General features: G+C 39.4%; 1 protein-coding gene across 5 annotated transcripts in view; it reads left to right on the forward strand.

The window, feature by feature from the left end:
- Positions 1–20,099, forward strand: part of PPP2R2B (protein phosphatase 2 regulatory subunit Bbeta) — a gene marked incomplete at both ends in the record, with an annotated part of 465,894 nt that overhangs the window by 196,512 nt on the left and 249,283 nt on the right. The gene's annotated exons all lie outside the window — the stretch shown is intronic.

Genomic DNA, 20,099 nt, shown 5'->3' on the forward strand with positions numbered 1-20,099 from the left:
CCCATGAAGTTCATCCCTCAATGGCTGATCAAGCATTTCTAATCAGGAAGATTGAAGAAAATTGCTGTGAACAAGTATGCAGAACTGAGGCACGAATGTGCAGTGCTTCAAGGGGAGGATATTGTATTCCATGCCAGAGATGGATGGAGTACGGTTGTTCAGGCTTCGGAATGACATGGCTAGGGAATGTGGATGAAGCCCTGTTGTCTCAGAGGGCTCACCTTGAAGTTTGTCCAATCCAAATAGGATTTAGAATTTTCAAAGCTTTCTAACCTCAAACCCCTTCTTTACTAGCCTGATCTCATTCCATTTCTGGCCAGTAGCAGGGGGAGCACCAGCTGTCTGGGTTGTGATTACCTCTTGCCCACAGGAAACCTTGGGAGCAGGAATGGTGGGGGAGTGGTTCTCACAATTGGAAAATACAAACAGTGCGTTTAACCTGGGCTTCTCTTTTCCTTTTTTGGGGGGTGGGTGGTGAGAGGGGGAAACAGAGCCAGCTGGACAGAATAGCTCTTTTAAAAATGCTGCAGTGATACCTAAACCAGTTATCTTTTACTCAGGAGTAGTTAATGCTGCCTTTTGGATGAGATGGAACTCTGGTAGAACTTGTACTAGTGAATAATTCAGGAGTGAAGAGAGGACTACATGCATTCAGACAGGGGTGTCACTGCATCTAGCTTCTGCTTTGAGTTTTGGTGCATTTGACTTTTATGTACAGGGAGAATAGAAGACCTTGAATAGTCTCCCTGATCTTCAAAAATATCAGATCAAATCCCACTTTTTTCCCCAAAAGTCTCCTTGACTATGTCAACTCTTCTGAACCCCAATATTAGAGATTCTAATTCATAATTTAATGCTTAAAATAGCATATTGGCCACTATTATTTAATGCATGTGTGCCGTGTTTCTTTTCCTAGTTGTAGCCTTCTTGAGGGTAGGCATTATATCTCTCCCACTAGAGGGTAAGCTTCATCAGGTCAGGGACGCATCTAGTTCTTTTATGACTCTGATTTCCTCACCATGTCTCATGTATTATAGGCAATAAATAGATAATTTTGAATAAGCAGTTCTGATATTTCAGCATCATTTATAGCTCTGATTTTTATGCTACTTATAACGTACATACTGGTAGTTGAAAAGAAAGGCAGTTTATTTTTGCTTTGCATAAAACCAAATTGGAGTCAAAGTAGGACTGTTTGAAGTGGTTGAATCTGAGACTGATCTTTGAAGTTTGGCTGTCATGGTTGATGGACCTCCCAAAAAACGTGGGGTGTTTGGGAAGTGGCTAGGTTTTATGAAACTCTCTGTTGGTTTTATTTTTAATTATGTCCTAGAACCGTACTTTGAAACCACAAGTTGACTCATTGGAGAGATTGATTTGGTTATTCTAAAGACAATGAAAAGAAACGAAGATTTGTCAAGAAACAACTTCAACTTCACCTAAGCACTGGGCTGTGTAATTTTACATGTGTTATCTCATGCAATTGTCAAAAGAACCCTGCAAACAGTAATGTATTTTCTTCTTTTAGATGTAAAAAGAGATTCAGAGAGGTAGTTAATTTACTTGGACTTTAAGTTCTGTGAGATCCAAGTATCTGGCACAGAGTCCTTCAACTAAATGTTTGTTGAATTAAATTTATCAAAGGGTCTTGTTCGGGCCTCAGTGGATCAAGGCTGAGTTGAATCCAAAGCTGTTGGTCCTTGAAGCCCATCCTCTTTCTACTACTGCCTCTCCTCTAAGTAGAAATTCTTGTAGAGAAAAAACAGAACCAACATTATTAGCTGGGTTTTGCTCTTGTTCTTTGCTCTTTCAACTCAGGCTACATGAGACTTGAGTTTTCAACGTTTGGCCCCAAATATCATTTTCCTCTGTGTGTGCTATTTGCCCAGAGATGATGCTAAAGATAAACTTGACTTCCTGGCAACAACTCAGCCAGAAACTGAGAATTGTTAGAACACGCTCTTCCTGATACCCTAAGGAAGCAAAAATAAACATTTGGACAGAATAAAGTTGCCGAAATGGTAACACTCTTTGCATTTTAGTCTCTGTCTCCTGCTCTCCAGCCCCAGGCTGGGGGGCTAGTGGCCATCCAGACACAGCCAAGAAGTCAGCAAGTTAGAACTTTATCATGTTTTATCATTCCGGTTTGCAGCCTTCTTTTTAATAGAATCCTAGTTCTCCAAGTTGCTGATGACTATTTCACATGGTCAGCAAATTTAAAAGTCTTTTCCTAAACTACAGTAAAAGAGAGGAGATATTAAGTTTTTAAACAATTTTTACTGGAGTACAGTTGACTTGCAGTGTTGTGTTAGTTTCAGGTGAACAGTAAAGTGAATCAGTTATACATATATGTATATCCACTCTTTTATAGATTATTTTCCCATATAGGTCTTTACAGAGTGTTGAGTTCCCTGTGCTATCAGTAGGTCCTTATTAGTTACCTACTTTATATGCAGTAATGTGTATATGTCAATCCCAATCTCCCAATTTATCCTTCCCGTCCTTTCTCCCATGGTAACCATGTTTGTTTTCTGTATCTGTGACTCTATTTCTGTTTTGTAAATAAGTTCATTTGTACCATTTTTTTTAGATTCCACATATAAGTGATATCATATGATATTTGTCTTTCTGTGTCTGACTTACTTCACTCAGTATGACAATCTCCAGGTCCATCCATGTTGCTGCAAATGGCATTATTTCATTCTTTTTTATGGCTGAGTAATATTCCATCGTATATACGTACCACATCTTCTTTATCCACTCCTCTGTCGATGGACATTTAGGTTGCTTCCATGTCTTGGCTATTGTAAACAGTGCTGCAGTGAACATTGGGGTGCGTGTGTCCTTTCAAACCATGGATTCCTCCGGATGTGTGCCCAGCAGTGGGATTGCTGGGTCATATGGTAGTTCTATATTTAGTTTTCTCAAGAGCCTCCACGCTGTCCTCCATAACGGTTGTACCAATTTACATTCCCACCAACAGTGTAGGAGGGTTCCCTTTTCTCCACACCCTCTCCAGCATTTATTGTTTGTAGATTTTTCGGTGATGGCCATTCTGACTGGTATGAGGTGATACCTCATTGTAGTTTTGATTTGCATTGATATTAAGTTTTATAGGGGCAAGCTCTAGTTCTTATACATACCTCCCAACTGACACAAATACATGATTTTTAGTTTTTTAGAAATTGCATCTACTTTTTAAGACTCGATTTGAATCTATGCTTTTTTAAATTCAAGTGCTGCGTAAATAATGTTTGCTTTTCTGCCGCCCACATCAGCATCAAACAGATGAAGCAAGTGATATCTTTCTGAAGAAGAGTGTTGTGTGGGGCACAATTAGAGCCAGCTCCTAACTAATGAGAAGTTTTATGGAGGGAGACTGGAGATCAATGTGTGGAGCAATCTTCTGGTGTTAAGCCTGTCAATGAGTGGAAGAGATGGGCTTGGGAGATGGTCCTTTCACAGGGAGGATGGCTATCCACTTTTCAGAAATGTTAAGAGGGCGGAGTGGGGAAGATTGTGCTAAGCCTCTGATGCCCCTTCCTACTAAAATTTCTTTAATTTTCACTTCCCAAGATGCCCTTTGCCTTTGGACACTAGCTATTTGTTTTTGTTTTTTATTTCAGGGAAACCTTTTCAAGAGAGATAGAATGGAGGTCCAAAGGATAGTATATAAGGAATTGTTTAAGATTTGTTAAATAAGCTAGTATATGTTCGTCATAAATACGTTCACATAACACACACACACACACACACACACAGGTGGGGCAGAGGGCAGACACTTCACATATCCTGGGTCCTGTTCCCACTCCTACCTTAACTCTAAGCTGTAGTCTACGCTCATCCCTCTGTCTGTGTCTTCTCCCTCCTGTTCTGCCTGCACATTCCTCTCTCCCTCCCTTCTTGCTCGCTCTGTGATCTTGGGAAGTCATTTACCTACTCTGTGCTTTAGCTTCCTCTCCTATAGAATGGAAATATGTGTGGCTCCTTTGCACATTCATTGTAAATGTTAGAGAGAATGTGTGCAAAATACCAACACGGAGTCTGGCAAGTGGGAGGCAGCTGTTTTTATTTTTCTTTCATATATTCACTCGGCGGGTAAAGACTTTAACACCAGGATGGCTATATTCTAGGCTCACTTTTAGGGAAACAAACAGAAGACCTTCTCACCAGGGGCTCATAAAATAATGAGAAAGACATTCTTTTACTGCAGGGTGGGACACAGGGCTAGGGAGGAAACTTATCCGAGAATTCAGCTCAGATACCCAGATTCCTCATGAATCAACTTCTGTGACTCCTCTATTCTGGAGGCAATTGTTCCCTCTTTTGCACTTCCTAGAGGTGTGCTATCCAATAAGGTCGCCACACTTGTGGCTACTGTGTACTTGAAATGTGCTTATTTCATGTGAGATGTGCTGTGTCAGGTACACACCAGACTTCAAAGACTTAGTACAAAGAATAAATAAATAGCTCATTAATAACATTTTATTATTGATTACATGTAAAGAATGATATTTTGGATCTATCGGGTTAAATAAACTATAAAATTATTGAATTGTAAAGTTAATGAAAGGTAATATTTTCTTTTTTTGCTTTTTAATGTACTTACTAGAAAATTTGAAACCACATATGTGGCTCACATTTTCTCTTGGTCATGCTGTCCTAGTGCTTCACTGCGCCACTTCATGGTCCCATGATTTTCTTCTCCCATCCCCCATATGACTCCCTAACAAATTTGTCATGTGGATTATTTTTGCTTCTAAATTATAAACTCCTCCAGGACACTGCAGTTATTATTTATACTGCCATTTGTTATCATAGCCCCTAACATCAAGTCTTCAATACATATTGGATGGATGGATGGATACATGGACGGGAACTCTATATCCTGGGGCCTGTGAGCTTTAGAGGAACATAGTCTCTTGCTGTGTTTTATGCAGAAGGCAAGTTTAGTGGCTGCAGATGGTCAAAACGTCAACTGATCTCGCCAAGGTAGTACTGTACCAATTATACAATAAAGATCTGACCACAAGGCTAATCAATATGTCCTAAGACTCCATCTGTGTCTGCAGCTAGCTCTGTGACCTTTGGCAGTGACTTGTTTCTACAAGGAACAGTTTTCAGAATTGCACAAATGTTTGTGTTTTGCAAATGACAGATATCCGGCTGCCCCTCATTAAGCAAAGCCACAGAACCTCCAAGACACCTTCCCCCTGAAGAGTAAGAGTCCAGAAGTAGGGAGAGCAGCAGTTGCTAAGGATTCATCTCAGGAGAGCAGGCAAACAGCTCTCCTCCAGGAGCTAAACAGAATCAACTCAACTATACAAAATATGAGTGGAGTCCATTGAGCTGCAGTTTGAAACAGGCTCATCTCATTCTGACTCAGCTCCTTAAACAAAGGAAATCAGAAAATAAACGCAGTTCTTGCCATGGTTTCCAATACTATAATCTTGACAAAATACCCTTGTGTAGGAGGCTTGCCAGTGCATTGCTACCATATGGTTATAGATGGGACTTTCTTTTTTTTAATATTTATTTATTTATTTGGTTGCACTGGGTCTTAGTTGTGGAAGGCGGGTTCCTTAGTTGTGGCAGGTGGGCTCCTTAGTTGCGGCAGGCGGGCTTCTTAGTTGCGGCAAGCAGGCTCCTTAGTTTTGACATGCAAGCTCTTAGTTGCAACATGCATGTGGGATCTAGTTCCCTGACCAGGGATCAAACCCAGGCCCCCTGCATTGGGAGCATGGAGTCTTATCCACTGTGCCACAAGGGAAGTCCCGGGACTTTCTTTTTTTTATGTTTTTTAAAAATTGATTTTATTGAAGTATAGTTGATTTACAATGTTGTGTTAATTTCTGCTGTATAGCAAAGTGATTCAGTATATATATATATATATATATATACACACATACACACATTCTTTTTCATATTCTTTTCCATTATTGTTTATCATAGAATATTGAACACAGTTCCCTGTGCTATACAGTAGGACCTTGTTGTTATCCATTCTATATAGTAATAGTTTGCATCTGTTAATCCCAGACTTCCAGTCCATCCATTACCTACCCCTCCAGCCCCCCACACTTGGCAACCACAAGTCTGTTCTCTATGTCTGTGAGTCTGTCTTTATGTCTGTGAGTCTGTTTCTGTTTTGTGTCGTATTTTAGCTTCCACATATAAGTGATATCATGGTATTTGTCTTTCCTTTTCTGATTTACTTCACTTAGTATGATAATCTCTAGGTCCATTCATGTTGCTGCAAATGACATTATTTCGTTCTTTTTTATGGCTGAGTAATATTCCATTGTGTGTGTATACATATACGTGTGTGTGTGTGTGTGTGTGTGTGTGTGTGTGTGTGTGTGTATGTGTATATATATATCTCACATCTTCTTTATCCGTTCACCTGTCGATGGGCATTTAGGTTGTTTTCATGTCCTGGCTGTTGTGAATAGTGCTGCTATGAACACAGGGGTACATGTATCTTTTTGAATTGGAGTGTTCTCTGGCTATATGCCCAGGAGTAGGATTGCTGGATCATATGGCAACCCTTAGTTTTTTGAGGAACCTCCATACTGTTTGATGGGATTTTCTTATCCCATTAGCCAGAGACATCCCCCAGTGAAGAGCCTTAAGAAGTTTATGGTGGGCCACAGTACGCATTGTAAGAGGTTTCATAGGAGTTCATACTCCAAGTGGGTGGGGGATATGTGTGTGATAAAGGTAGGGAGAGAGAATTTTTTCATCCATTTGAGAATTTAGCAACTGGTATATCAACTACCGTGGGCTTGTTGGTAGTTGAATGGGCAGGGAGTAGTGAACAGAATTACTTGTAGACCAAATAGTGAATTTTCTGTCAAAATTCGGAAAATAATAATGATAATGAAAATAATAGTTATTGAGTGTTTATTATGTGTTAGACATATTGTTGAGTATTAAATATGAATTCTTGCATTTATATATCACAGACAACCCAGTGAGGTTGGTGGTATGACTATCACCTTCTTACCCAGGCTTAGGAAGTTTTTGTAACTTAACCAAAGGTGACACAGCTTACAACTGTTGGAGCTGAGACTCTAACCCCGATCGTTAGGCTGTAATAACGATCATATACAGGGTATCTTTGCAGAATTAGCAGCATCTGTTTTCCTTACAATCAAGCAGTTTCTGGTTAATGACATTAAGAGGAGGGGACGTTCTGTCACCCTTCACCACAAATGATGAATTTTTACTGGTTATCTGTGCTATGCAACCTAAGAGAGAGAGGAAACGTGGCATAGTGGAAGGTGAAACTGGAGTCTGGGCCAGGCTCTGCCAGCTGGCCACATTTCTGGGCCTGTTTCTTCCCCTGCAGACTGCGAGGGCTGGAATACACTTTCCAAATATAATATATGAAAAAATCATATAATAGTAAATCATATTATTGTTCATCATGAACATTTCTTCTGCTAGAGTGTAACTACAAATGGGTCAATAGGTCCTTAAAATGTTTTGAGATCATCTTTTATTCTGATTTCGGAAATCCAGTTTTGGAACACAAAGCAGTTTGACCTTTCTGAAAAATCATAAAGATTTATGACTTTTCATGTGGAGAATGCAGTCAGTATTACTTACAGCTCTGAGCCTTGAGAAAGAAACCTGATAACAAGGTTGTTAGGTGAGTTGACACGAGTGCAATATTTATAGCTAAACCAAAACAAAAGCGCTTGGAAATCACTCAGTTCATCAAGAAAGGCATGTAAAGCAGGGGTGAAGACTTTCAGCTCTTGATTCAGTTAGAATAATTCTAAATTTAGCTCTGCGACTAAACAGTCATAACCTTAATCAAGTCACCATTCTGTCAAAATGCCAGTGTCATCATCTGTATAAAACATGAATAATAATAATGCGACTTACCTCCATAGAGTTATTACATGAATGAAATGCATTATGTTTGTAAAACATCTAAGACCTTACCCTACGCATTGCACAGCCTCGGTAAGTGTTAGCTGCTCCACTTATTAGAAGGCAAGTAATTTACCATGTATAACAAGCATCCTTTTTTAAAACTCTAGATATCATAAAATTATATTTTACCATGGAGATCATTAGACAATAGACAAATGTCACCGGAGAAGTTATATGAGCATTTCACCTGGTCTATTTTGGAACCACATAAGCTAAAACCCTAGGATGTGGATAGAAAGGGTAATCATTTCTTAATTTTAAAGAGATAAACGGATTCATATAATGAGTCATCTCTAATTTCCCCTAATTTCCCTACAGTATTATGTGAAAATAAGCACAGTTCTGCACACTGAATATTATTCTGTTCTTTGGATGTCGACTATCGATTGTTAGGAGACAAGGGGATCAATAATAATAAATGTTTGAAGTTGTCAGCTGTGGTGCTGTTGGGAGGATGGGAAGAGAGAGAGAGGGAAGGAGAGGGAGAGACAGACAGAGAGACAGAGACAGAGATAGACGCACGGCTGCCTGACAGAGCACTTTGTGATCCATCTCGTTACTTCCCATTCACCAGAGCTTAATGTGAAAATGCCTCAGCGAATGGAGAAGCTGTTTCAACAGGTCTTCCCCACAGTAAGTAAGGTGTCAAGGTTTCATCACCACTGGATGCCCTGAAGTTAGACACTGCCTCGTCACATGGAAGGCAAAGCCTGGGAAGAAAACGGCATATTTCCATTGCCAGTGTCCAAACAGGCAGGGGGAATTTGGTGTGATGATACAGACAGGTTTTGTTTCAAGACAGCCTAAGAACTTGGCTTACTCAGATCCTTGCATGTGCTCTTGCTGTGACTAGTGTGAAAGGCTAAAGATGACAATGAAATTATTAGCTAGTTAGTAAACATGACGTGAGAGGGAAAGTAGCACAGAAAAATCTCCCTGCTACTTAGGAATGTAGGTTAAAAAAAAATCTCTTTGTGGAATGTGCTCAGTCGAAGCGCTGCCTGCCGCACACATGTGTAAAGGGTTCTTTTTGATGATGAGCTCGATCTGTTGGTGTTGAAAGCATTTGAGAGTGATGAGCTTATGTGGCCATTTCAGAAATAATGCTAGAAACGAAGTAACAAAAGCAAAAGCAGCCTGTGAAGTATCTGCTGGAAGTAACTGGAAATGTTTTAAGTAGTTGGCTCTCTGCTATTAACAAAAGTATGACAACGAGGATGAATGTATCTCCCTTCTCTAGTTGGGAGAGAGTTTGTGATGCGTACGCCTCAATTGTTTTATGAAATGATAGTATGGTAACAAGTCACCTAATGACCTTGGAAACAATAAATAATAAAGCTGGTATACAGAAGAGACCACTGGTTAATTATGATATGTGATACATGCAGCCTGGCTAACCAAACTGGGAGAAGAGTGAACTAATGTTTGTTAAGATTCAGGCACTGCACTTGTGCTTTATATACATTATTGCATTTAAGTGTCACGTCAACTTTATTGATTGTGGATATGATTATGATGAGGGACCCACAATAGCTAATTTCCATGCAGGAGTTAGCCTGTGTCAGATAGTGTGTTAAGCATATGACATAAATTATCCAATTTAGTTGTCACATTCCTACAAGGTATGGGAGATTAATTACAGTTAGCTCCATTTTACAGATGAATAAACTGAGGAATATTGATCAAATTCTCCCAGCCAGGATTCAAACCCAGATCTTTCTAACTTTTAGAAGCACTGTGCATGTAGTAGTAATAAAAATGAACTATAAAGATATAATAAAGAAAAAGAAGAAATCTGTTGAGTGTTCACTGTGTACCAGGCACAGAACTATATGTTTTCCGTAGAATATCTTATATAACACTCACGATCCTACCATACCTATTTTATTGCTGAGAAAATAGAGGCTTAAGAACTTGCCCACTTTTATACAACTAGTAAGACGTAGACAAAGATTGTGAGCTCACTGCAGTATGACTCTAAAGCCTAAACTGTTAACCAATTTGCCCATAATAAAAATAGATAGTCATAAATTAGGAGTATTTTTTTATTTTAAAAAGAAAAGAGAGTGCTTCTCTATAATGTAAACACAGTTACATGAATAAATGGGGGCTCATGGGATAGAACCTGGATTCTCTGGATAGTTTGAGACGTCCTGGATTCCTTACCCATCTGTTTGAACCTGTCACCTTTGCTTCTTTTGTATAGGTCAGTTTGCTTTGCTTTGTTTTCAGAACTCTTTACATGATGTCTCTATGAAATAGGTTTCAGGTACTTAACACACCATTCCCCAGTTTGCCTGGAATTTCCTTAAAGTATGCGAGCAGAGAGAGTTCCCATCGCTAAGCCCCAAAGTCTTAGCTGAGTCTGTACTGCTTGCCTTTAGCTGTGCTTGGCTTCATAAGAACAATGTGATTCTACTCATGTTGCAGATCAAATAAGAAGATATGCTAATCCCTTGCCCATTTTTTAATGATGATGTTTCCCATTGCGTACAGGCATTCCCATTCATACTTCTATACTTAAAAAACACAGAACTCATATTTTGTGCAACTTACAAAGGTACCCCCACCAGAATAATTTAGCCATTCCGTTTTGTTATGAATCACATATTAAAAACTAGTTTCCCCCTTTATCACCTGACAGATTATTAAAAATTTTTTTAAAGTAAAAAAAGGATTGGTGTTTACAAAACTCTGGTCCCAAAGAATCATGACATGACATTAAGCATAGTAGCTGTGTCACTCTTCTTTCTGCAGTGTATTTTTCTTACTCTCATTAGAATAAAGATAAACTAAGACCATAATCATGTTAAATCACATTAAACAGTCTTATTTTCTTTCAGTCTTTTCTTTCTATAAAGAAATGTCTAATGTGTTATTCAGTCTATTTGTTGTCCCTTTTTCTCTGTGTTAAAGAAAATATTTCTGATTCAGAAGACTGTCCAGTATCAAAGTTAATTATTTTCCTTAATTAATTACCAAATTGTTTTATTTCTGATTTTCCGTATCAGTATTTCATTTTACTGAGTCAGGGTTGTTAAGTCATCTGAATGTTTTTGTCTTTGTAACCTGCATGAGGAGTTACTTGAACAATAGAAACGGTGATAAAGCACATGTAATTTGAACCAGAACTGAGAATTCCAAAGGAAACATTTTTTTTCCTCGGAGAGTTTGGCCTGCAACAAAGCAGGATTGTCATGTTTTTAGTGTTGTCTGTTTTGTGTTGGAAAAAAAATAGATCATCTTTTTGTCTATACAGTCACTCTGTGGTATTATCTCCATCTGGCTGTCTCTACAGCCCTGGGCCTCTTAGCTCTGAGTAAGTGTGTATCAGCAGCTATTAATAGCCAAATTCTACAATAGTCTGCTGTCACAGATGGAATCTGAGCTTCTGAAGACTAAGACCATAAAAACTCATTATAAGGAAAGAGGTACATTCTTAGGCACTTAATGCAATTAAACTATAAATAATGAGCACTTTTAAAGGAATATACCAGCCCCTGATGCTGGTTTGTGGATTTGGTCATTGATTTGGTCCTTGATACATAAGTTTTTCCTTTATGATGATGTGTGGATCTGTAGTAATAACTGAAACACTGTATGTAAAATTGCAAGAGAATATCTTGTTTTAGAAAAAAAAGTGATATTTAACTTGAGGGTATAATAGAAAATTCCATCACAACAAATAAAAGGGGGGAAAAAAATCTTTGAACCAAAGAATGTATTATTCATCATGGACCATAGATCCATGGAGGTGTGCATGTCCATGAAGGAGAGGTTGCTTCTTAACCCCCTGTGACTAGTGCAGGAACCAAGACACCCACCATGAAAGAAAGCATCGTTGACTGTTTTTTTCTCTCTCTCTCCCTCTCCCTCTCCCCCTCCCCAAATATACCCATGGAAACTCCCAGCTATTTTCCCCCTAGGCAAGGCAGAGCTTGCTCCCTCTAAAGGAACTGTCTTAGTATTTCTGGTTAAGAGTATAGGAAGAAGATGGAAAAAGGAATTAAAATCTATTTCTGGACCCTCTTTCCCTGTGATCCCCTTGCTTCTCTAGTATTTACCAAAAGTATTAAAGGATTTATTAAATCAGATTAACTACAGTGTCATCTGTTCTATACACCGTAATATCAGAGATGCAGCGAGGCTAGGAAAATGAAAACCCAGTGCTGTGCCTGGAATTGATTCTTTATCGATACTTATTGTATAAATGAAAGGGAGAAATTTCCTTTATTTTCTCATTAGGTTAGAATGTAGGTTTTATGAGGGTGGGACCATATTGGTTTTGTTCACTTCTCTATCTCTGGCATCTACTACAGTAAGTATTATTGAAGAAATAAATATATCAAGTTAAAGCAGCTTGTGAGCTCTTGAAAAGGGTTCATATAAATTCCTTCTCAGCTCTGTGCTGACATACAATTCCTCAATATTTTCTTGATAGGAAGCCTTTAGAAAATAATGTATTCTGAGTGCCCTTTTCTCTTTTATTTCTATGTAAGTTTTTATGACCCATGCTGCCTTTTTTTAATACCTAAAAACAGAATCCCCAAACATGAACCTCCTATGGTACTTTGAAAGTGATTCTCATGTCAAATAGTATAAATTCATTTAGGAACACAGTGAATCCACTTGAACTAGATTTGAAATTTTCTACCAGTAGCTGTTGGGGTAATGGTGAGGGTATGGGCGTTCAGTGTAGGGTATAATCCCTGTCAGTTCAGCTGGCTCATTTATTCATTTCTTCATTTGTTCCAACTATTACATAATCCCCTATTATGTGCTTGACACAAAGGATACAATAGTGAGTATGACAAAAAATAGCCCTCGTTTCGTGGATCTAATGAGGGTCCGTAAGAGGATGGGGAGAAAGCAGGAATTCAACAACCAATTTCAGGGAAGTGTAGAAACTGCCAACTTGAGTTCAAATAGTTATTGAGCACCTATGATGAATCAGTCTCCAGTAATGTTAAAGAAATAAGGTATAAATGAGTTAATAATTATACCTTATTAATTATACCTTATTATTGTATGTTAAGTAGCTATGTGAGAAAATGGAGATATATCTCAGGACAATAGAGGGTTTGTTGAGAAATGCGTGGTATAGTTAGAGGTGATAGGAATTCAGAGAAAGATTAAATTACTAGAATTGAAGCCACCTGTGCATATTCATAGAGGAAGGAGAATATCAACTAGGTCTTTAAGAATGGAAAGGGTTTGGATGGAGGTGGAATTCCACAGTAAATGCAATTTTAAAATAATGTAATTGTTAAAGTTGCTGACTTTTGAGTTCTAACAGAAAAACAAAACCCACACCAAATACATCTTATCTGAATCCCTTTATGTTGCAGGGAAATAACTTCTGAGTGAAGGTACTGAATTGGTCATTTGTAAGTCAGTGATTCCAGGAGCCTATTCTCTTGAATTGTTGCATCATGTGATCTGGGGAATTTGCCTCATAAGGCAAAGATTGCAGTAAAGACTTGTTTTCATTATCACCTCTAGTGTGCTAGATGATGTGATCTCAAAAGTTCTCCTCCAGTGTAAGGGACCTAAGGAATTCTGGCCAACTTCTAGGTTAACCCCAGTCCAAAGAACCCATTCAGTTATAGAGGGCTGTGGGCATGATGGTTAAGAGAATAAGCTTTGGATTCAGAATAATCTGGTTTTAAACTTTGGCTGTACTACCCTTTGTTGCTTTGGGCAGGTTATTTAATCTCTCCTACATTAGTTACTTTATTTACAAAATGAGAGTGTTCAGATTAAATTAGATAATCTATGTGTACATAGCATGCTGACTGGGGCATTGTTTCAGTGAATGACAAGTACTGGAAAGATGGCGATGATGATAAGCCTGGAGATGATTGAGCATTTGGATCTTAATTTTTGAATGTTTTACTGGAGTCTGAATTTCAGTGTCCAACTTTGTCTGCCTTCTAGGTCAGTCTCTCCTTAAATTTATAAACTCCTAATATTCCTCAGGCATGAGATTTAAAAATAATTATCTTAATTATTCTGAATTCCATAGGCTTGTTTGGAATTCGAAAGACAACAAAAACTTTAACTGTGAATGCTGTGTCAAGAATATTTGCCATATGTGATACCAAAAAAAAAAACCGGCATGGTAAATGCTTACAATTTTAATGCTCATTACAGTTTTCAAAGCACTGTAAAATGTAGCATTGTACTGGACCCTCCCAAAATGTTAGTGATTGCCTCTTTTTACACATAAGGAAGCTGAGGCACCGAGAATAACCTGACTCAATCAAGTTACCTAGCTAGTAAGTGGTGGAGCCTAAATTTGAATCCAGATATTTTAACAAGTCCATGAGTATTTCCATGACTCTTGAGCTTACAGTCCATTTGGAGATACAGAACACTTATTTAACAGAGAATAATGCCAGCAAATTCAACTTAATATGTCTCATTGTGGTTAATATCTAAAAGTACGAAGAGTAAAAATGAGAGATTTTAGTGAGATAGCGTAATCAGAGCTTTCTAGGAAATCCAAGTACTGTGTGTGTGTGTGTGTGTGTGTGTGTGTGTGTGTGTATGTGTGTGTGCGTGTGTGTGTGTTTTCAAGTAAATGTGGAGGTGTGAGTCGCTGCACTATGAGCTACCATGTCATTTCTGAATGTGTGTCTCCTGCTGAACCAAAGGGGAAAGAGCTGCTTTTTCAGCACCACGGACAGCTCAGCAACTCTCTGAAGGGTTGTTCCATATACAGCACGAACAAAGTCCTGTCTATTTGATAGCATCAGCTCTGTGAAGCCCAGGGGAGCTGCCCTGACCTTGTAATGTGCACTCAGTGAGTAATGTAAATTTAAAGTAGCAGTGGAGTTGCATTAAATGCTTATTCAGGAGGTTTCATTAGTGTCAATAAGTATGACACATTTGAAATTATTGATTTTTGTATTTTTCTCAATTTAGAACTAGGAGAGGCTCAATTAATTACTGTGAAGTGCCTTTATACAGCTTTCTTTCGATGTCTGTTAAAGCCCATTTCAATAATTACCAGTCTATCACAGTTGAGTTTCATAAATCTACTTTTTTAGCGTATACCCTTCCTCCCCCTCTTACCCAATGCTTTCTCCCAAACTCAACTATTCAGTGTATGACTAACCCTCCTCTGTGATGATAAAGACCAAATGGAAATCTATAGATGCTAATCCTGTAGCTATTGAAGAATGGGCCCTGGGGAGTCGAAGAGCTGACTCATAAATTCCTAGGAAGAGTAGAACAGGGCTGCTATGCAAGCAATACCTGCCCTCGCTGGCCATAAAACCAAAGAGGTAGTTGCAAGGAACATAAACTGAGGCAATTTGAGTTTGGGGCACCAATTTGGATACCTTTCCTATAAGTTTTCCATGTGATGAACCTCTATCTGATTTTTAAGGCAGGCGGTCGGGGGAGGATGAGACTGACTCTATGTTCTAAGCTTTTGTGCTAGAAATAACCTCACATTCAGTAAGCTTTTTGATCTTCAGTAAATTATGCTGTTATCAGATTTGACGTAATTACATACATTCAATTAAAATCCTGCTTTCTGTAACTTCCTGTGGCATCTGATAAAGAAGAATTTGTGGCTCAGCTGTTTAAAAATGAGGAAGAGGAAAATCAAATTCGTTGGGAGAGAGCTTGGACTTTGTGCCTGGATTCACTATACATGTACATCAATCACTGAAGACCTAGGAAAGAAATGGATTCCCAGCCCTAACCTTTCAGATGGTACTTGCTTACTTGTTAGCAAGGACCAGTACAGCATAAGTGTGATTTGAGTCTTTTCCAACTTTGCTTTCTAAAATTAACCTGAAACGAAACAATAGGGACTTCTGTTTTGTTGGGTTTTACAGAGTCACTCTGCTAGATTACAGGTCCTGTTACTGTTTCATGTTATTGGGAGAAAAATTCAGGAGGAGAGGGAGAAAGAACCATCTCATCCTTCTGCTTGAGAAGAGTGTGTACTTGTCATGGCTAATTGAATCAGTTTCCAGGATTTTTACCTTAAAAGTAGATTGGGCATTATGACATTGCAAATGAACTTACCAGATCATTTTAAAGTTAATCCTGGAAATTAAACTACTTTAAAGATCCCTTCTTCCCCTCTTGTTGCACATTTTGCTCTTTATGTGGTATTCCCTCTAAGTTAACTCTCTGGCAACAAAACAAGTTCACCAAAAGCAGTGACATGCAGGCTGTCAGATAAAATCTCCAGATTGAAACCAGAGCTCCAGGGGGCTGAGCTCCAAGCCAGAGAAGAAACATGTGTGACCTTTTGGTTCAAATGCAGGGAGTGTCTCTAAACAGTCCTCTATGCCAAAAAACTCAGCTTTCCTTGGATATAAATAAAAACAAGAGTCCTTTGTTCTCAAAGACGTAAGAATGATATTTGGTGTTAGCTCACTTCTTCCCACGAGTTCTAATTTTGGGGACTGTACTGCTTTTAGGTTCGAGGATGTTCTATCAGTCTAGATTGCTAATGCATAGAAGGATTTATTTTGGTGTTCTATTGGTGATAAAAGAAGCTTATTCATTCATCCATTTAGCACATATTTACTGAATACCTACTATATACCAGGCACTGTTCTAGGTGCTAGAGGTAGAGTACTCAGCAAGATCAACAAGGTCTTCCTCTGTTCTCGTGGACATTATATTCTCATGGGAGAAAAGATCCAAAAAGCAAATAAGAATTTATAGGGTGATAAATGATATGAAGAAATGAGAGCAAGTTAATGATATAATAGAGAGTATGGGCAGTAGGGAGCCACAATTAAATAGAATAGAGAGGGAAGTTCTTGACACTAAGACCTAAATAACAGAAAGGTGCCAAGATGGGGAAAATCTAGGGAATGAGGACTCTCAGAGAGAAAAAACAGCAAATGCAAAAGCCCTGAGGCAGTAATGAGGTTGGAGAGTATGAGGAACAGAGACAAATGGGACTTGAACATGATGACTAAAGGAGAGAGAGTGACAGGAGTGGTGGGCAGATCCAGACCACGTAGAAGGTTCGAGGCCATGACGTGGAGGGTGATTTTTACTCTGAGGGCAGTGTGAAGTTAGTGGAGGGCTTAAAAGCAAGGCAATGATGTAATTGGATTTAGCTTTCCAAAAGAGCTCTTTCAAATCTGCATTCTCATTTGCAAGACTCTGCTCTAAATTGGAAAGCCAGTCCTTTTTCTGGCATCTTACTGATTTGTTATTTTACAAATTTCTTTTCTTGTAAAATAAGCATATTTTAAAAAGTGCCCAGCATAGTGCAAATGATTGGACAGCCATGCTATTTTTAGATGGATTCATTTTCTAAAATGTGAGTCAATGTTTTACATGTAATATAACATTTGAAGGCCGAGTTCTAGTCTAACCTGAGCCACTAATTTACTGAGCCGAGTTACTTACGTTCTCAGTCTGCATTTTCCCATTGGGAAAATGGGAAGATTAATACCTCACTTGCTTACCTTGCATAACTCTTGGGGAGCTCTGGTGTGAAAGTATGCTCGAATATGCTTATTATAAAGGTGAAGGAGCTGAAAGTTAAATCTATTCATGCAATTAAACGTTTGTTGAACACAGGGTACAGGGAGTCTAAATAGTTTTAATAATAATGGTTGTCATTTCATTGTCTCACCTAGGTGCTAGGTAATAAGCACTTTTTCATCTACTTCTGATTCCAACCCTATGTTAAGTGATAGGAATATCTCTATTTTTGGAGCGAGAAAACTGGGGTTCAGAGAACTTACTTTCCTAACCTAACAAGAGATGGCTGGGATTTTACCCCAGGTCTGCTTTATCTCATGCTGTGCTGTTAAATTCTGCTACATTTTAAAGGACTCCAATGCCTGGTAGGGAGACAAGGCTAAGAAAACTTGTTGGTATATTGGGATCTGACAGCCTAGAAGGGGGAGGGAACAAGTTCAGCTGATTTCCTAGAGGAGGGTGGCTCTGAACTTGATCTGGAAGGATAAGCAAGAACTTCAAGGGACATGAAGGAGTGGTATGATGGTGAAGGAAGAACATCTTAGGAGGAAAGATAGCCCAGACAGAGATCTGGAAATGGGAGAGAGGGGTATGGAATGGGGAATGGCAGGCAGGTTGGTGTGACTTGATGATGTGTTCTATTGGATCTGTGCATACGTGTGTGTATGTGTTTGTTGTCTGTGGGTTTTTTTGGTGTTGCAGAGTCAGGGTGTGTGTGTTTTTGTCTGTGGATTTTTTTGTTTTGTTTTGGTTTGGTTTTTTTGGTGTGTGGAGAGATGGTGTGGTGTGTGACATGGTGGGCGGGCAGGATGTGGCTAGAATATGCCACTGTCGAGGCAGTGGAATGACAGAAATAAGGAGGCCTATTAGGAGGCTAGTGTACAAATGTAGGTGAGAGATGGTGTGGGCCAGAATTAAGACAGTGTAGAGGAAGAGACTTATTAGGGCAGTATTTTAGAGAGAGAATCGGTAGGGCTTCTATTTATGTCAGGGTGTTGTTGCTGAGAAAGAGATCCAGGTCTAGGGTGGCCGTGGTGTAGATGGAGCCCTAGGAAATTAAATGAGGGAAGAGGGGGCAGAAGCAGATTTAGAGAGAAGATGAGGTGGGAGAAAATTTGGGACTCCATGATTTTGAACAGCCTGACATCCACACGGTGACACCAGTGTAGGGGCAGGTTTGGAAATATGGCCCGGAGCTCAGAAGAGGTATAGCCTAGAGGAAGAGTGATGGGGAGGAAAGGTCCCCACGCAGCATGGCCTTTCTCATCTAATATTGCAGTGCTATACTTCTGTGACTACATCACTTTCGTGTAGAGCATTTAAAACTCCTACTGAGGGCTTCCCTGGTGGCGCAGTGGTTGAGATTCCGCCTGCCGATGCAGGGGACGCGGGTTCGTGCCCCGGTCCGGGAAGATCCCGCATGCCGCGGAGCGGCTGGACCCGTGAGCCACGGCCGCTGGGCCTGCGCGTCCGGAGCCTGTGCTCCGCAACGGGAGAGGCCACAACACTCAGAGGCCCGCGTACCGCAAAAAAAAAAAAAAAAAGCTACTACTGAACATCAGAGCTTTTCTGACTGAGTTTTTGTGCCCCTCAGAAAACATTCAGGCCTCCGTCATCCACACATGAGCGTTCCTGGCAGGTTTTTTTTTTTTTTTTTTTTATTCTTAGACTGGCTGTTGCATTCTGCCTAGCATGTTTTAAGGATATGTCCCTTATTTCCTCAAACTAAACTCATTTTAATATAATTTATCCGAGAAAAACATTGAAAGGTAAATCTTATGGGAGAGAGTTACAAGCATTCCAAAGTTGACTGGAGCTGGTATTTAACTAGTACATTTTCTGCAATTATCTTTTTTTGTCTTCCTATTCTATTAGTTGAGACAGTTGCCCCTTGACACTTTTGGAATCTCCACGTTCAAAGTTAGGTGCCGTGTCGCAATCCATTTCGTTTCTGCGATTGTGTCTCTATCTGCATCCATCCATCCCACCCCCAGTGTTTTATTTACTTTAGATTTATTTTTTGAGACTCTGCCCATCCTTAAGTTTTTAATCTTTTGCAAAGAATTTTATTGTGACAAAAGGAGAACTCTCCGCATAGCCCACTGCGAAACTGTTGGTAGAAATAAAATGTCTTTATCTGACAAAGCAGAAGCAGCAGAAGAGTGAGAGCCTGATGGTGAAAGTGATGAATCAGCTCAGATTTACAGATTTCTTGGCCCCAAAATAGTTCATTTTTAAAATATATTATTCAGAGCAAGGCCTGAGCAAGTGAAAGAATTAGAGCTGATTTTTCCAGCTGGAGATTTTGTGCAGGAGAAGAAAGCCTACATTGATTTGTAGGCATAACTGACCTCGGTAGGAGTGTTTGATTTTCAAATGAAGAGAAGGCCATCTGTTGGTTCTTGAGGGTAGGGGGAATGAGGCGGGATAATCACTCGTTGCAGCGTGTTGTGCTTTATCCCTGTTCAGAAACTCGTGAAAGCCTGGGCTCAATCCATCTTCAGATATTATCCCCTATTTACAAGGAAGTCAGAACTCAGAGATTACATGTTAGCTCAAGGTCACCCAAGGAATGCGTGATATGAAATGGACCAAAACTCCTATCTCCTGATTTCCAGGCCAGCATCCTTTCCATCGGCTACCTATTAAACAATGTAAAACTCCTGCCATTCCTTATGCTGTGA

Source organism: Leucopleurus acutus (assembly GCF_964270905.1).
Source record: "Leucopleurus acutus genome assembly, chromosome: 3".
Classification (NCBI taxonomy): Eukaryota; Metazoa; Chordata; class Mammalia; order Artiodactyla; family Delphinidae; genus Leucopleurus; species Leucopleurus acutus.